The sequence below is a fragment of the Salmo salar genome, chromosome 03 (genome assembly GCF_965601325.2).
Source record: "Salmo salar chromosome 03, fSalSal1, whole genome shotgun sequence".
Classification (NCBI taxonomy): domain Eukaryota; kingdom Metazoa; phylum Chordata; class Actinopteri; order Salmoniformes; family Salmonidae; genus Salmo; species Salmo salar.
This window is the reverse complement of record NC_138293.1, coordinates 39,610,981-39,630,621: the sequence shown is the minus strand read 5'-3', so window position 1 is coordinate 39,630,621 and position 19,641 is coordinate 39,610,981.

Here is a 19,641-nt window from a genome sequence, read left to right as displayed (position 1 = left end):
GATTAGCTGAGCTAAGGTCACACAAATTCACATTCAAAGTAACATTCAAAGCAAAGAGACCCACTCTGACTCTGTCATCATTCAGCCAAGATCAGTAGCGGTCGGTGCCATTTAAGATGAGGGAGGATGATTACCTTGGCTTGGAAGAGTTCCAGTGTTGGATAGCCATAGCCAGCTAGCTAACATATCATCCCTCTCTGTTTGAGTAGGCTAAACTAGCTGCTAAGTGAAAGTCAAAATGTTTAAAATACAACCAGATCTCTCTCTAATTTGTTCAAACCTGTTCAACTATTGTCTTTCTCTCTCTTTGCGTTAACTACACACCACGTTTTATGCGCTGCAGTGTGTAAGTCTATGGAAGAGGTGATAATGTATTTAGTATAGTTTTATCTAAAACTGATACATTTTTAATTTTTCCCTATTTTTATTTTTATGAAATTTACTGAGGAGCCTCCATTGGACAAAATCTTGGATTGTAAAAAACTGACAGGTTGTGCCAAAGTAGTAAGAGAGACCTAAAAAACACACCTCTTGAGGACTACGCTGCTAAATTTGTTAAGGTTCAGCTGGTTCTGCGTGCTGTGACTGTGTCTGTGACAAATTATGCTAGGCTTGGCACAGACAGATCAGCTGCTGCTGCAATCGAGGTCGGGAGAAAATTGAAAAAGATGTAGCTGTCACGATCGTTTGTAGAAACGGACCAAGGCGCAGCGTGAGTAGCGTTCCACATCTTTATTAATAAAGTGAAACTTAACAAAGTACAAAACAAACAAAGAATGAATAAATGAACCGTGACTACAGAGATACTACGTGCACTAACTCAAAACAATATCCCATAAACACAGGTGGGAAAAACAGCTACTTAAATATGATCCCCAATTAGAGACAACTATTACCAGCTGCCTCTAATTGGGAATCATACAAATCACCAACATAGAAAATCTAACCTAGAACCCCACATAGAAATAAATAAACTAGATAAACCCCCCAGTCACGCCCTGACCTACTCTACCATAGAAAATAAGAGCTCTCTATGGTCAGGACATGACAGTAGCCTACAACTGCCAGTTAATATTTTGGCTGTATATCGTATGAAATAGTAGGCCAATTAACACTCAATTAGGGTAGGGGCGATTCCGGGGAACACATATGACAGGCACTAATTTTGCAATCGCCTAAAAAGTAATTAGATTTGCATTTTATATAACACATATGCCAATAGACATATATTAGACATTTATGCAGTGCTTTTTATTAAGTACAAGGCATCATGTATGCTATTACAATGAAACACTGAATTAATGCATAGTAATTACTAAATAATCCTTATTAATCTGTTAAATGTGACTTTGGGGACTGTCTGTGGCTTTGAATTGTTTATCAATGTTTATTTGCTTCTGAATCTTAGTCTCTTCAGCCAGCAAGGCAAGGGTCTTAGTTTATGAACTGTAGTGACGAGTGTTGTGACGAGTGTTGTCAGATTACATTACATATCCAACACCATTGGAGGCTAGAAAGACCCGCCTAAAATGTTATTCGCTCATCCGAGGGCCCGTCACTTCTTGGTGGAAGGATACGCATAGCTGCGGCACTGTCAAACCAAGCACATTGCTGAAAATCTATCCGCATCCACAGCGACTAATCCCATTGTTCTATGACAAACACAGAAGTTTTTATATAAAATTCAATAGAAGAAAACAGAGAGAGGGAGAGACTGCCAGTTCCATAATGCTTTGGCTGTATATTTAAACTCTTAGCTAAGTGGGCAGGGGAGTACCCATGACAGGCATTAATTTGTTATTTAGCCTAATTAGTTAGGCTGTTAAAGTAATATAAGCCAATGGTCAGTCATCTAGAAGGCATTTATTCAGTGATTTTCCTCTTTCTCTAATATATGTTTTTATTCATTCAAAACTAGGCCGATGCTGGGCTCAGCACAGGCAGTGTTGTCCCCTGGTCTTCTTCAGTGTTAATTTCGTCAACACTAACTCAACAACCTGTTTTTCCTAAAACTATTATGTTAAGAGATGAGATGCCCTGGAAAAAAATTATAACATTTACAAATTACTTTTCATTTCAGTCGACAAATTTGATGAGATGAGAATTTCATGTGAGACTAATGGACATTTAATTTGACATGAAGCGCAATTTCATATTTTTTGTCCAATCATGAGCATGCATGCATGCAGAATATTTCATGCTATCCTCCCATTGGCAGAATTGACATCTTTCAGTTGCACAATCTGATTGAGTTGATCTGCGCGGCTGTCCCACACAGCCCCCAGACGGTGTCGTCAGTCACTCGTCAATCTTTTGAACTGATGCGAAGCCAGGACACTTCACTTGTAACTAACCTCAACTAGAAACAATCGTTTTTACTCTCTCTCTTACTTTCATGTAGGCATTTTTTGCTTTGATCACATCAGAAGCTTTATTTTCCCATGTGCACTGTTGTTCATTCATCTGGGTAAGCAAATGCGAGACGTGGTTGCTTTTTACAGATGGGAAAACTCACGTTATTTGTTTAATATTAGGAGTACAGTAATACTTACTAGGATTAGTAGCACAGACAGCTCACCTGCTGCTGCCTCAGAGTCAAGTGCAGTGGAAGTAGGAAAAAAACAGAGAGACACACTGATATTTTGGCTCAATATTATGTACAGTGCCTTCGGAAAGTATTCAGACCCCTGGACTTTTTCCACATTTTGTTAGGTTACAACCTTATTCTAAACTAGATTTTTTTAAACGCCCTCATCAATCTACGCACAATACCCCATAATGACAAAGAAAAACAGGTTTAAAGACATTTTTGCTAATTTATTAAAAATTAAAAATTGAAATATCACATTTACATAGGTATTCAGACCCTTTACTTAGTGCTTTGCAGAAGCACCTCTGGCATCGATTACAGCCTCTGTCAGGTTGGATGGGGAGCGTTGCTGCACAGCTATTTTCAGGTCTCTCCAGAGATGCTCGATCAGGTTAAAGTACAGGCTCTGGCTGGGCCACTCAAGCACATTCAGAGACTTGTCCCGAAGCCACTTCTGCATTGTCTTGGCTGTGTGCTTAGGGTTGTTGTCCTGTTGGAAGGTGAACCTTAGCCCCAGTTTGAGATCCTGAGCGCTCTGGAGCAGGTTTTCATTAAAGACATCTCTGTACACTGCTCAGTTCATCTTTGCCTTGATTCTGACTAGCCTCCCAGTCCCTATCGCTTAAAAACCTCCCCACAGCATGATGCTGCCACCACCATGCTTCACTGTAGGGATGGTTCCAGGTTTCCTCCAGACGTGATGCTTGGCATTCAGGCCAAAGAGTTCAATCTTGGTTTCATCAGACCTGAGAATCTTGTGCCTTTTACTGAGGAGTGGCAACGCAACACAGGCACGGTTATAGGGGTTAGTTGTGTCTCCAGTGGTGTTTCAACATGTTCTATTTATCTTAAACATAAGCTGGTTAAAAAAGGAGAACCATGTTTAGCCAATCACTGGTATAGTAAAAGTTGAGAAACGCTGTACTATGTTATGCGATGCTATGTTATGTGTCAGTTGCATTACCGGCTGTGTGTAAGTACTAATACTCCCTAACAACCCTTACAGAACCAGTGACACCAGAAGAACTCAAGACCCATATAAACGTGACTTAGGTAAAAGCCCCAGGAGAGGATGAGGTTGACAACAGGCTCCTCATAGAAGCTCCACAATATTACCTGAACCTGCTGGGTCAGCTCTTCTCTGCCTGCCTCCAAAACAGGCCACTTCCCCACACCCTGGGAGTCGGCACTGGTGACTATGATCAAGAAACCTGGAAAAGACCCACAAAATGTCACAAGTTATTGGTCCATCATCGGTCCATCGGTTTTTTAAGTAAGTAACCTGGTGAAACTTTTAGAATGCGTTTTTAACAAGAGACTGAGCGACCACATAGAGGCCTAGGAGGTGCATGGCATTCATCAGGATGATTTTAGAAAAGGGAGATCCGCAACGGACATTTTAAGAAAGTGTTTTGAAAAGATTTTAACAAAAAAGTTTTTGTCCTTGCTGTGTTTTTTGACATCGAGAAGGACTTTGACAAAATGTGCCTCCAAGGTCTTTTCTACCGGCTCCAGGACAACAAACTCAAGCTCTGCCAACAAACAATAAAGATCATCCAGAGCTTTCTCACCCACCAGATAATAAAAGTTGAAGTTGGTCCATCATTCTGCACTCCCTTCACCCCCGAGGCCGGAGTCCCACAAGGTGCAGTCCTGAGTCCACTCCTGTTTTTATTTTACATATCTGATATTTATTACCCTTACAGTAGGGAATGTGTCCCAATTTGTCGATGACCTCTGCTATTGGACAACACCCACGCACCCACAAAAAGCAGCGAAGAAGCTCCAAACATGCATAGACAAAAATGTTAAAATGGTCCAACACATGGCGAGTCCAGCTAAACCACAGCATGTCCTCTTCTGCAAAACAAACAATAAAAAATCGAAGTTACCACTCACCATAAAACTGCATGGGCAAAATCTTAAAACAGAGAAAACATCCAAATTCCTGGGGGTTACCTTTGAACAGGACATGAAGTGGACAATCCACATTATCGACATGGAGGAAAAAAATCTATCAACAACCTGAAAGCCCTGTGTGGGAGGAGTAGTGGCAGAGCCAACAACTGTATTGAAGGTCTACCAAAGCTATATCAAGACAAGCTTTAAAAAATACCTCTACTCTTGCTCAACTTAAGATGGTATCGGTCTCATCTACATTTTTTAAGTCCCTCTAACAAAACGAATCTGAGGTAAGTTGATCTAATATTTAGTAATTTATCAAAAGTAATATATAATCTAATTAACCCTTGTGTGGTGTTCATGTTTTTGTTATTCACCCAATGTTCGCGGGTCTGATGGACCCACAACATTATTGGGTTTTTAAAACAGTACAGCCTTAAAAATGTACGTACAAATACTCAGTACTTAATACTTAAATGTTGATTTATATCAATTGCAAGCAATATAGACAGCATACATGGTTAATATTTGACATTTACCTCTGCTAGATCACATTTATCAATAAAAGCGCTATTCGTTTTTTGGATAAGATTTGATTTTTGTCAACAAAAATCTGTTATAATCAAGACATGGGTGAAATAAATGTTTATCTTGAACAATATAAATGAAGCAAGGTTTTCATCACTATTGATGTTTATTGCTTAGAACTGTACAAATTGAAAGGACACATTTTACATACAATATTTTATGGAAATGATAAATAAGCCACATTGAACACAAATTCAGGCCGGTCTACACACCACGAGGGACAGAGTTTTACTGTGTGTATGTTGCAAATGTATTTATTGCATGACAAATTACATATTTACCTGATTTGTTTAATATTAATAGTTAATAATTATATGCTTAACAATAGTAAGACATTTCTATTCTACCAATGCTGTGCTTCTGAGATAGGATGGTCCCCTATTAGCTCCCCGCAGCTGGTCTAGGCGTGTAGTCAAGGACATTCTTGTCAACACCAGTTGGAGATAAACTTGAGGAACAGAATAAACCTGTATTGTTTCGAATCATCTTTGCTTCTGAATAACTTGGTCACACGGCATAAGACAAAGAGTCTCAGAGTTACCACAGTTCTTCACTCCATCCTGTTCTTTTACTATCTTCCAAGGGCACAGCTGTGTGGAGATATGAAGAGAACAGAGACTAGCTTGGTAGAGAAAGGAGTAACGGACCTGCTGTTATCACTTGTTTGTGCGCTACGACCTCACACACCTGATACACATAGCCACAAGAAGAAAACAAGGTAGCTTATGATGCCCCGATCTGCCGGGTAGGGGTGGAACCAACCATGACTAAGCAGTTTTTGCTTTTCTTTATAAACCCCTTGCGTTTCTGTATTATTCGGGCTCTCAATGATCACCTACGGCTAGTCGTTGACCAGCTCCATTGTTGCAATAATAAATCGATATTAAAGTATGATTGTTTGAAGAAATTAAGTCTCTTCTCCCTTACTTGATTAGAATTTCCACGACACTTCCCTCTGTTCCAATCTGGGTTCAACGCCATACAGACAGGGGCGGTTCTGGGGGGGGGGGGGGGGGGGCAGTGCCCCTGTGACAACAATTTTGGAATAACTCATTTTTGCTATTGTTCTTTTTTTTACATCCGTTATTAGACAGTGGCAACGCGGAACACTAATGATTATGAACATGGTATTTTGCCTGCTAATGCCTGCAATGCAGTGAAAAAAACAATATGACAACAATAACGTCTAATGTAACTGGCCCCTCTAACAGTACAACTGGCCCCAGCTTGGCCCCCCAGTTGAAATGGTCTAGAACCGCCACTGCATACAGATGACAAACGCGTTGTACGCCGAGTTGTCCAAGGTGTTGAAGAATATCACAAGTGGCTAGCGTAGGGTTCTTCTTTTGCAGCTGTAGCCAGTCACCAGCTGCACCACCTAAATTGTCCACCCCTCCTTTTGTGGCATTGTAATCCATTATGATTTATAGATTTTGATGATCCTGGCCGCAGATTCTCACATCCCTATGCAGTGAACTCATGAGTACCACATTTTGCCTTTCTATGACACGTAGGACACTAGGGCCGTGAACACAAACTTAGAGGAATTGTACTCTGTGTATTCAACAGCTGAGGTGGAAGCTCTGGCTTGTTTTTTCGTACTGCTCCTACCATCGTCAGCTTCCTCTTGAGGAGCTCCTGTCCCAGCTTGTGCGAAGTAAAAAAAAAAGTTATTGCATGTGATGTTCTGGCCACAGAGTCCCTGTGTCATGTCCAGGACAACCCGCATCCATTGGTTCTTCTCAGGGGCTCCTCCATCTGGCTTCCCCGTATACACTTGCAAGTTCCACGCATATGATGAAGCAGTGTCACAGGCAGCCCAGATCTTGATTCCATATTTTGCGGGTTTAGACGATATGTACTGCCTGAAGGGGCAGCGGCCCCTAAATGGCATAAACTACTCATCAACAGTAGCGTTGGGCCCAGGTTTGTAAAAACGGGACGGCGGTCCACCCACTTGTCCCACTGACCTGATTGCAGCTAGCTTGTCTTTCTGCCGCAGAGCTGGTCTGGTGTCTCGGTTATCGAAGCAGATAATCCTGGAAATAATGGGGAAGTTTTCCAGAGACATTGTTGCACAGAAAAGTTATCTGCCAGTTTCTGCATCCCACAGGGATTCTGTGTATTCCCCTTCAGATCTGAAAACACCAGCAAGGATAAGAACCCCAAAGTATGCATGTATATTAGTTTGGTCCATCTCCTTCCATCTCTCTCCAAAAACAATCCTTCCCTCAAAATTACTGCAGACCAGAATGATTTTCTGGACGGTGTCTTAGATGAACAGTTCAAAAGAAGACTTTATGTCCTGCACATGAGTAACCGCCATCTGTGTCGGCCCTGGTTGCATCCTTATCACTTTGGCAGCCATGCGGTGTGGCTCATTCCTTGGGCAAGAAAGACCATTCAATTTCACAATTATTTGACATCCATATTTCTCCGACTACAGGCTGCTGATGAGCTGGTTGCTGGCTGGCTGGTCCTGGGGCTGGCTGCTAACGGGCTGGTCCTGGGGCTGGCTCAGGGTCAATCTCATCCTCTTCTTCTAACTCACTGTCAGACTCCGAATTGACAGAGACATGGAAAATTCTTAAAATTATTAATCTTCCAAAGTGGAAGATGCTCCTTCCACGCTATTTTCTCTCTCTGCAAAAATGATTTCTAAGGCCCTTTGAGCAGAGATTATGTTTGCTATACTGGTTGATTGTGGTAAGGAGCCACACATGCAAAGGTATTTGTTCTTGTGTCCCTTCCCCAATTTGCAACTGGCTGGAGGAGTGTGGGAAAATACTGCATTTTTTTATAGAATGTATTGAAATAATGTTTCAAAATAATGTATTGTAATAACATTGTGCAGGTTCACGCAAGACATTGTGTAGTTTCACACACTACAAAGGGTAAAGAGTGCGAGAAAAGCGGGAGACAGGCAGACAGGCAGGGAGACAGACAGGTTCTTGGTGCTACAGTATGTTGATTCAGCAGGCCCAGGAAGGAGAAAGAGAGAGTGAAGGCACAAAGCAAACCTTTTTGTTTCATTTTTACTTGTTTTCACCTTCACACACACTTTCCCACACTTTTATTATCCTCGGGTCCAGTGGACCCGAACACCACATACGTAATATAAATGTGTAAGGGGGTGCACAGTATGCTCTCAATGAAAATGTGTTCTTTTACATGTTCTTCACAGAAAATGAGCCAAGGCCAATGAGTCTCAGGTTGAAATAATTATTCATTGTATCATTTGTATTTTAGTAAACATTGAAAATGGGTCCCACAGACCCGAACATCACACAAGGCTTAAGTTACATCTACAAACATTTTATATACATACCATTAGGGGAGCCTAAAGATAAATGAGTTGTTAGAGATATTTAATCCGTTTTTGATAAAGCAGTCAAATTTAAGGTGAGTGTGTTGGGAGCAACTAGCACCCCTGGCAATCCAATGGTACCTAAATTAGCATTTTCAAAATCATGTCCAAATCATCTAGTTATACAGTCATTTTTTTTGATACTTTAGGAAGATTTGGACATGATATGGCACGGCTATGAAAATAAGGACCTTACATAAAAACATCATTGCGTTTCTGTATTATTCGGGCTCTCAATGATCACCTACGGCTGGTCGTTGACCAGCTCCATTATTGAAATAATAAATCGATATTAAAGTATGATTGTTTGAAGAAATTAAGTCTCTTCTCCCTTACTTGATTAGTAAACTACAAAGTAAATTGTCTGTTGTACAGCAGAGCGTGACTGACTCCAAACTCCTACAAATGAATAGATAAGAGTGTATCATGAGCGCATAGCTAACAAGACAGAGCTGAGAGCTCTCCCTGCAGAATGGGGCCCATATATAAATATACCATGGGTTTTTTCTCTCCCTTACCCCAATCCCTGCAGCCTAAGTTTTTAATTCAAGGTTGTTTACAAATTAATCATTTATATGTTGGATTCAACCAAAAATCTAAGTTAAAGAATAGGACCAAATCAAATGTTTATTTAAAGTGCATATCAATTATGTTGGTTCCTTGGAAGCTGTGGGAACGTACATTTTTGGTTTCCTGTGGTTCTGGGAACACGTGTTGTATTCGGCACATGTGACTAATAAGATTGGATTTGATTTGACGCTGAAGAACTGAAATTCCCACAGAAGAACGTTGTTTTTAAAGATCTGTGAACTGTTGGAGAACATTCCCAATGTCAAACCAGTTGGAGCGTTACTCAAATGTGATTAAATGTAACCATGTTTGAACTTTTAGGAAACGTTCTATTAAAGTAATGAAATACTCAGCAAATAATGTTATTCTGTCAAATCCTTAAATGCGCTGAGAATGTTATAAAGCCAAATGATAAACGTTTCTTCAAAATGATTGATGAGAAATGTATGGTCCAACCCATTGGGTATCTCACCTCACCCTCATATGCCATGAAAAATGCAGATAGACGGATTCAAATAAATCTTAAATTGTAAAACTTCTGACAGCCAGCTTTTTGTATTATTATTATGTTTTTTGTGATGAGCGTGATGAGCCAAGTAAAGCCCCCCAAGGGCATACCCTCCCCTAAGCCGGACGATGCTGGGAGAGTTGTGCACCGCCCTATGGGACTCGCGATAACGGACGGTTGTGATACAGCCCGGGATCGAACCCAGGTCTGTAGTGATGCCTCTATCACTGCGATGCAGTGCCTTAGATCGCTGTGCCACTCGGGAGGTCCGACAGCCAACTTTCTAACTTACTTTCTAACTTTACACTATAGACATGACTCTGCCGTTGGGCTGTAGAATTTGTGATTTTTAAAAATCTTGTATACTAAATTCTATACATTAGTTTATACTGGATTAAGCGTACATTTTCATTAACTGTAATTTCATTAATTATGTTCCAACACTCCCTCCATCTTGTGCCAATATCAGTTATTTTTAAGTCTTGGTCCCAATAGTTTCTAATTCTTTCTAAGAGATTGTCAGTTGGATAGACTCTCTGCAAGGCTGTGTATATATTATCTATCATATTGGTATCATTTTCTGACTGAAACAGGATTCCCTCAACATTGCTCTGATGTCTGAAAGATTTCAAATTGAAATGTCATTAGTCCAAAATTGCTTTTTAATTTTGTCATGGAAATAATTGTATTTCCTATCACCAAGTAATTTATGGTTTCTATGCCTTTTAGTTTTCCATGTGGACCGATTTATCAGTGAATTGTGAAAAGCTATACAAGAATTGTTCCATAAGTGTGTGTTTTTTTGGGAGTGATATTGGTTCTTTTAGAATCTGTTGAATTTCCTTCCATATTGTTCTAGTGTTCTTAACTATAAAGTTGTTCATGTTCTTAGCTTTATCTTTTGAAAATAGGCACGGGAAAAGATTATGGGGATGAGCAGGCACATATTTAATATGTACCCATTGTTCCTCTTTAGTGCATTTAACAATATGATTCAAGTAAAAGCCTTGGGTGGTGAGTTGATACAATTCCAGGTCTGGAAGGTCAAAACCACCCTCATACTTAGGGTGAGTTAAAACGTTCCTTTTTATTCTATGAGTTTATTTGCCAATATAAAGTTTGTTATTGCCGAGTATACTTTTCCAAATAATTTTCTGTTGGTGTAATTAAGCATGATACAGCAGAATGATCCGATATCACGATGTCATAGATTTTTTTTAACCCGGTTAATTGTTGAGTGCATTTTTGGAGAAAAAAAATGTAGTAAATTCTTGAAAAGCTTTTCTTAGTTTGAGAAAGAAAAGAAGTAGTATTTTATAGTTGGGAATAGTAATCTCCAGGTGTCCTGTAAATTATTCATAGATATAAAAATTTTCAGCCTCTTTGGAGGCTCCTTGAATTTGTATTTTTTATTTCGATGTGATTTAGGTCACCTGATAAAATAATCTGGATTTGATCTAATATAATTTGAATTCTATCTAAAAACACCTGTCACGTCCTGACCCTAGTAAGATGTCATTTTCTACAGTAGAGTTGGTCAGGGCGTGACAGGGGGTGTTTTGGGGTTTTCTATGTTTTATATTTCTATGTTTAAGTTCTAGTTTTTCTATTTCTATGTTGGGATTGTTTGGGTTGATCTCTAATTGGAGGCAGCTGAACCTCGTTGCCTCTAATTAGAGGTCATATTTAAGTAGGGGTTTTTCTTCCTGGGTTTTGTGGGTGGTTGTTTTCTGTTTAGTGTAGTTCACCTGACGGAACTGTTGTCGGTCGTTTTGTTAAAAAGTATATCTCTTAAAAGTAAATATGAGCACTCTACACGCTGCGCCTTGGTCCCCTTTATACGACCCACGTTACAACACCAGATTTGCCCCTGGGGGGATATACAATGAAATCAATGTAAGGTACAATTCAACATTAGAAAACGTCCTTGGTCTGTGTGCAGGGATATAAGGGAATACCTACACCTCTGCTGTTACTACAGTAGGTGGCCGCATAGGCCTCTCCAACCAAGCTCTTCTTTAAATATTACATTTTTTGGAAATGTAACTCTTGCAGGAAAACCACATCTGCTGACAACATCTTTAAATGTTCAAGAACCTTATTCTTTTTTTTGCAATCATGGAGCCTGTGCACATTCCATGTTCCAAAGTTAATCTTGTCTGTTCCGTCTGTCGTTGAAGAACCAGATGAAACATTTTAGCAGACATGTCATATGAGGGTGGTGGACATTCCAAGGAATGGAAGAGTCATAGTATGAATACATAGTTATTGTATACATTACATATATAGAATGTGTGAACATGTAGTCTGAGCAGACAGTTAACAGAGAACACACCATTTTTATTTTTTACCTTAATTTAACTAGGCAAGTCAGTTAAGAAGAAATTCTTATTTATAATGACGGCCTAACCCGGACGACGCTGGGCCAATTGTGCACCGCCCTATGGGACTCCCAATCACGGCCGGTTGTGATACAGCCTGGAATCGAACCAGGGTCTGTATTGATGCCTCTAGCACTGAGATGCTGTACCACTCGGGAGCCCAAACATAAAACATAAAGCAACGTACTTCTTTGTATTTTGAGGCACTGTGCCTTTTAGGGCTTTTACACTCTAACTCCTCTCCAGAAGTCTGTGGATTATGTAATTGTACATACATTGGAGAAAGACTGCCACTTAAGTACTGTGGTCAGTTTGTAATACCTTGTGAATTAAATTAAAGTATAGTGGCTGGTTGGGCATTACTTGGGGAGAGTGGGTCCACCGAGAGACCGTAGTGAGATGAGTGGAGGCATCACACATACTTCAGAGAAGTGACTAATGCCCTCCAGCCACCCCGTCTCAATCCCTCAGATAGAGCCCATCAACCACTCTCACCAATAACCACCATTCAATTTTAGCTATAATGGAAAACAAGAAATAATAATTACTCGACATCCTCTCCTAATCTGTCCAGAACTCTTATTAAAAAGAAAAACTATTACATTCTAGTATAGATAAATCCTTCCTTCCCTCTCTCCCAAGCCAAACTCACCCCTCTGCACCTCCCGCTCCCAGTTTTCCTCTCCCGTTTACCCCACCCAAGACAAACTTGTCCCAACCTCGCATCCTTGCCCACGCTTCTCCATCCAAGCCAAGCTTGTCCCAACCTCCCATCCTTGCCCACCCTTCTCCACTCAAGCCAAGCTTGTCCCAACCGTCCATCCTTGCCCAGCTCTTCAGTAAGGCCATTCTACTGCCAGTGTTTGTCTATAGAGATTGCATGGCTGTGTGCTCGATTTTATACACCTGCCAGCAACGAGTGTGGCTGAAATAACCGAATCCTCTAATTTGAAGTGGGGTCCACATACGTTTGGCCATGTAGTGTATGTTGTAATATGGCTTTTTATTCTGGCTTCCACAGTGAATTTACGCATGCATCCTTTCCTGGCTGTGGAGGTTATATGCAGGTATATGCCGTATACCCACTTTTTTTCAGTGGGGCATTGAGAATACTCACTTCTTAATCCGCACTGATGTGTATCAAAGTAGTATAGGGAAGGTATATGCCGTATCAATGATGTAGTACAATAGAGAAATCATGCACAAGTAGCCTACACAAACACAAATCACGTGAAATATTTGGCAATATGGGTTCTAAAAAGTGCGAGTGTGAAACAGTAGCATAGGCCTTTATTTTTCAGCATCACGGGTAGGTAATGTGGCTTGGCCGGCACGGGATGTGTCACAAAAGTCAGATCAAAGATTTCAGCACCGGACAGCTCCGCACTCCACTCTCTCTGACTCCTCATATTCGCATTCACAACAAGAATTGTGAATTTATTCCCATGTCTCATGAAATCTACAGTCGTGGCCAAAAGTTTTGAGAATGACACAAATATTAATTTTCACAAAGTTTGCTGCTTCAGTGTCTTTAGATATTTTTGTCAGATGTTACTATGGAATACTGAAGTATAATTACAAGCATTTCATAAGTGTCAAAGGCTTTTATTGACAATTACATGAAGTTGATGCAAAGAGTCAATATTTGCAGTGTTGACTCTTCTTTTTCAATCCGCCCTGGCATGCTGTCAATTAACTTCTGGGCCACATCCTGACTGATGGCAGCCCATTCTTGCATAATCATGCTTGGAGTTTGTCAGAATTTGTGGGTTTTTGTTTGTCCACCCGCCTCTTGAGGATTGACCACAAGTTCTCAATGGGATTAAGGTCTGGGGAGTTTCCTGGCCATGGACCCAAAATATCGATGTTTTGTTCCTAAAGCCACTTAGTTATTTGCCTTATGGCAAGGTGCTCCATCATGCTGGAAAAGGCATTGTTTTTCACCAAACTGTTCCTGGATGGTTAGGAGAAGTTGCTCTCGGAGGATGTGTTGGTACCATTCTTTATTCATGGCTGTGTTCTTAGGCAAAATTGTGAGTGAGCCCACTCCCTTGTTGAGAAGCAACCCCACACATGAATGGTCTCAGGATGCTTTACTGTTAGCATGACACAGGACTGATGGTAGCGCTCACCTTGTCTTCTCCGGACAAGCTTTTTTCCAGATGCCCCAAACAATCGGAAAGGGATTCATCAGAGAAAATGACTTTACCCCAGTCCTCAGCAGTCCAATGGCTTCTTTGCTGCCCTTCTTGACACCAGGCCATCCTCCAAAAATCATCGCCTCACTGTGCGTGCAGATGCACTCACACCTGCCTGCTGCCATTCCTGAGCAAGCTCTGTACTGGTGGTGCCCCGACCCGCAGCTAAATCAACTTTAGGAGATGGTCCTGGCTCTTGCTGGACTTTCTTGGGTGCCCTGAAGCCTTCTTCACAACAATTGAACCGCTCTCCTTGAAGTTCTTGATGATCCGATAAATGGTTGATTTAGGTGCAATCTTACTGGCAGCAATATCCTTGCCTGTGAAGCCCTTTTTGTGCAAAGCAATGATGATGGCACGTGTTTCCTTGCAGGTAACCATGGTTGACAGAGGAAGAACAATGATTCCAAGCACCACCCTCCTTTTGAAGCTTCCAGTCTGTTATTCGAACTCAATCAGCATGACAGAGTGATCCCCAGCCTTGTCCTCGGCAACACTCACACCTGTATTAACGAGAGAATCACTGACATGATGTCAGCTGGTCCTTTTGTGGCAGGGCTGAAATGCAGTGGAAATGTTTTTGGGGGATTCAGTTCATTTGCATGGCAAACAAGGACTTTGCAATTAATTGCAATTCATCTGATCACTCTTCATAACATTCTGGAGTATATGCAAATTGCGGCAGCAGACTTTGTGAAAATTAATATTTGTGTCATTCTCAAAACTTGGCCACAACTGTAGAGTTTAGCCTCTTTATTTTGCTTCTCGATAGAAGAGCTTTAGGTACAGTCTATGAGGTTTATGCCCAGCCACACAGCAATTTCTGCCTACACCTGTCACGTCTTGTAACGCCCTGGCCATAGAGAGGGGTTTTTTGTTCTTTATTTTGGTTAGGCCAGGGTGTTACATTGGGTGGGCGTTCTATGTTCCTTTTTCTATGTTTTGGTATTTCTTTGTTTTGGGCCATGTGTGTGGCTCCCAATCAGGCACAGCTGAAGCTCGTTGCTGCTGATTGGGAGTCACACATAAGGAGCATGTTTTTCCTTTGGGTTTTGTGGGTAATTGTTTCTGTTTAGAGTATTTTCCTAACAGGACTGTTTGCTGTCGTTTTTGTTCATTTTGTAGTGTTCTCTTGCTTTTTTTAATTAAAATTCTAATGATGAACACATCCTCTGCAGCACCTTGGTTCCCTCTTACAGACAGCCGTTACAGAATTACCCACCAACAACGGACCAAGCAGCAGAGGAAGGAGCAGCACAAGGAGAGGCACCAGGAGAAAGGCTATCTGGAGTCATGGACTTGGGAGGAAATCCTGGACGGGAAAGGACCATGGACTCAAGCTGGGGATTATCGCCGCCCACAGTGGGAGATCGAGGCGGCGAGAGCTGAGAGGCGCTGGTATGAGGAGAGGGAGCGCAACGGACACGGGAGGCAGCCCCACAATTTTTTTTGGGGGGGGCACACGGGGAGATTGGCGGAGTCAGGTGGTAGACCTAAGCCAACTCCCCGTGCTTACCGGAAGCAGCGTGGTACTGGTAAGACACCGTGTTATGCTGTGGAGCGCACGGTGTCCCCAGTGCGTGTTCAAAGCCGGTGCGCTACATACCAGCCCCCCGCAAGTGCCATGCGAGTGCAGGCATCGAGCCAGGGCGGATGGTGCCAGCTCAGCGCGTCTGGTCTCCAGTGCGCCTCCTCGGTCCAGGTTATCCTGCGCCGGCGTTGCGCACTGTGTCTCCAGAGCTCTGGGAGGGTCCAGTTCGCCCAATGCCTGCTCTCGGCCCGTGCCGGGCCAAAGTGGGCATTCAGCCTGGAGTGTGGGTAAAGAGTGTCCGTACCAGAACTCCAGTGCTCCCCCACAGCCCGGTTTATCCTGTGCCTCCTCCTCGGACCAGGCCTCCAGTGGGTCTCCCCATCCTGGTCCATCCTGTGCCACCTCCCAGGACTAGGCCTCCAGTGGGTCTCCCCATCCTGGTTCGTCCTGTGCCACCTCCCAGGACTAGGCCTCCAGTGGGTCTCACCTGTCCAGAACAGTCGTCAGAGCTGCCCGCCAGTCAACAGTCGTCAGAGCTGCCCGCCAGTCAACAGTCGTCAGAGCTGCCCGCCAGTCAACAGTCGTCAGAGCTGCCCGCCAGTCAACAGTCGTCAGAGCTGCCCGCCAGTCAACAGTCGCCAGAGAGGTCAGACTGCGCTGAACTGCCGGAGTGGCCAGACTGCGCTGAACTGCCGGAGTGGCCAGACTGCGCTGAACTGCCGGAGTGGCCAGACTGCGCTGAACTGCCGGAGTGGCCAGACTGCCCTGAACTGCCGGAGTGGCCAGACTGCCCTGAACTGCCGGAGTGGCCAGACTGCCCTGAACTGCCGGAGTGGCCAGACTGCCCTGAACTGCCAGAGTGGCCAGACTGCCCTGAACTGCCAGAGTGGCCAGACTGCCCTGAACTGCCAGAGTGGCCAGACTGCCCTGAACTGCCAGAGTGGCCAGACTGCCCTGAACTGCCAGAGTGAGTCCTGTGCCTACGCCTAGGGCCAGGCCTCTGTCATGTCTCCCCAGCCTGGTGAGTCCTGTGCCTGTGCCCAGGGCCAGGCATCCATCATGTCTCCCCAGCCTGGTGAATCCTGGGTCAGTGCCGTCGGAGCCGCCAGGGTCGCCCGCCAGCCGGGCGCAACCAGGGTCGCCCGCCAGCCGGGCGCAGCCATCGCCGCCCGCCAGCCGGGCGCAGTCAGCGTCGCCCACCAGACCTTCTGCGCGGCCAGGTGCGCCACCTAAGAGGGCGACGCCAAGGGTGGAGCAGAGGCCACGTCCCGCACCTGAGCCGCCGCCGTAAGAAGGCCCACCCGGACCCTCCCCTTCAGAGTCAGGTTTTGCGGCCGGAGTCCGCACCTTTGGGGGGGGGGGGGGGTACTGTAACGCCCTGGCCATAGAGAGGGGTTTTTTGTTCTTTATTTTGGTTAGACCAGGGTGTTACATTGGGTGGGCGTTCTATGTTCCTTTTTCTATGTTTTGGTATTTCTTTGTTTTGGGCCATGTGTGTGGCTCCCAATCAGGCACAGCTGAAGCTCGTTGCTGCTGATTGGGAGTCACACATAAGGAGCATGTTTTTCCTTTGGGTTTTGTGGGTAATTGTTTCTGTTTAGAGTATTTTCCTACTAACAGGACTGTTTGCTGTCGTTTTTGTTCATTTTGTAGTGTTCTCTTGCTTTTTTGAATTAAAATTCGAATGATGAACACATCCTCTGCTGCACCTTGGTTCCCTCTTACAGACAGCCGTTACACGTCTGTTCAAAGGATCGGACCAAAATGCAGCGTGTTCGTAGTTCCACATATTTTATTTATAGTGAAACTAAATGCAATACATGAAAATACTTGAATACACACAAAACAACAAACCGTGACGCAGAGAGGAAAACACACTACTCAAAAGATAATCACCCACAAAAACAGGTGGGACAAACATCAACTTAAATATGACCTCCAATTAGAGACAACGACAACCAGCTGCCTCTAATTGGAGATCATACCAAACAAAACCAACATATAAATACAAAACTAGAAACTGAACATAGAAATACAAAACATAGACAAACACCCCCTGTTACGCCCTGACCTACTCTACCATAGAAAATAACCACTTATTATGGTCAGGACGTGACAACACCTCTGATCCTAGGCTTTTTTTGGTTTGGTTAAGAGACCATCAAAGTTGACAAGAAACATAGCAGCACCAAGATAGAAGAACAACTCTGGTAGCATATCATGAAAGCAACACAGTGAGCTAGCTAATGTTGCAAAAAAATCCATGAGAGCATAAGATTGTTTCATATTGAAATAGCCTATCGGTTCTATAACTTTGTCGGACTGCTCGGGTTGGTAGACATCGAGAATTGGCAGTCATCGAGAATTGGCTACATGAACCGGTGAGCCAGCAAAAGCTATTTAGCTACCATTAGCATTAGCGAGCTAGCTACCTAACGTGAGCTAACTAACATTAACTTTAATGGTTGCACGCATGATGTGTCAATGTATCAAATACAGTGCTTGCCATATTGTATCCCTGAAATGAAAGGCACGTTTTCAAATTAGACATTGTAGCCCCAAGATGAATCAACTAGGCCTAGCATTAAAATTGCAATTGTTAGCTTGTGTTGCTAGCTGTTAGTCTAACTGATGTTGTTTCCAGACTAGAATGTTATGGAAAGACCTTGCAAGGTCCCACAGAAGCAGGTAAAACGTGTTTATTTTGCTCTGTCAAAGACATGTTGAAGCAAGACTTGTTGGGAACATGATTTAATTTCAGAAGAAAATGTGTCTGTGAACAAATGAAATAAAACTAGCTAGCTAGATATTCATCTATTTATTTTTGTTTAAACATGCATTTGTGACATATTAAGTGCATATATGTTGCCTACATTTGATGGTACAGGTGGCTCCTGTACTTTTTGAGACACCCACTCTTAAAGGTACTGTATGTAATTAGCCTACTCCACGTGTAAAGATCTGGTATGCAGGGTGAAACAAACAACCACTACTGTGCTTTCTATTCTACCCTGACCTGGATTTATGAGTTGGTTTCAGACTGATGACTCCCTTAACTTATTTTGTACCTTTTTGTTCTAGAAACAGTGGAAGCAACGCATATTATTGCCACACCCATGTAAGGCTTCACCGCAAGACCAGTTCTAACTACATCATTCAACATCCGACATGGTATTGAATTCCCATGTGATGCATAAATGTGTTTTTTGTTTTTGTTTTTCAGAAGGAACCTTCCTACACAAGCAGTATCACATCCTGTGAAGGTAGGTAAATCAACACTAAGAAAGCACACACAAAAAATCCTAAGCTATTACATTTATCATTTATTAGACTGCAAATGTGATGTGTTATTCTCTCACTCAGGACTCTCCACTTGTGAGATTGGAAGTGCTCTGTGCAGGAGGTGAGAATAACATTAGTGTTGATTTCGCTGGATTGCCAGTGATCCTCGGCCATGAAGGCCAGCATCCCGGAGTCGCCTCTTCACTGGTGACGTTGAGACTGGTGTTTTTCGGGTACTATTTAATGAAGCTGCCAGTTGAGGACTTGTTCTGTTTCTCAAACTAAACACTCTAATGTACTTGTCCTCTTGTTCCGCTGTGCACCGGGGCCTCCCACTCCTCTTTCTATTCTGGTTAGAGACCGTTTGCTCTGGAGTAGTACACAGCGTTGTATGAGATCTTCAGTTTCTTGGCAATTTCTCACATGGAATAGCCTTCATTTCTCAGAACAAGAATAGACTGACGAGTTTCAGAAGAAAGTTATTTGTTTCTGGACATTTTGAGCCTGTAATCGAACCCACAAATGCTGATGCTCCAGATACTCAACTAGTCTAAAGAAGGCCAGTTTTATTGCTTCTTTAATCAGGACAACAGTTTTCAGCTGTGCTAACATAATTGCAAAAGGGTTTTCTAATGATCAATTAGCCTTTTAAAATGATAAACTTGGATTGGCTAACCCAACGTGCCATTGGAACACAGGAGTGATGGTTGCTGATAATGGGCCT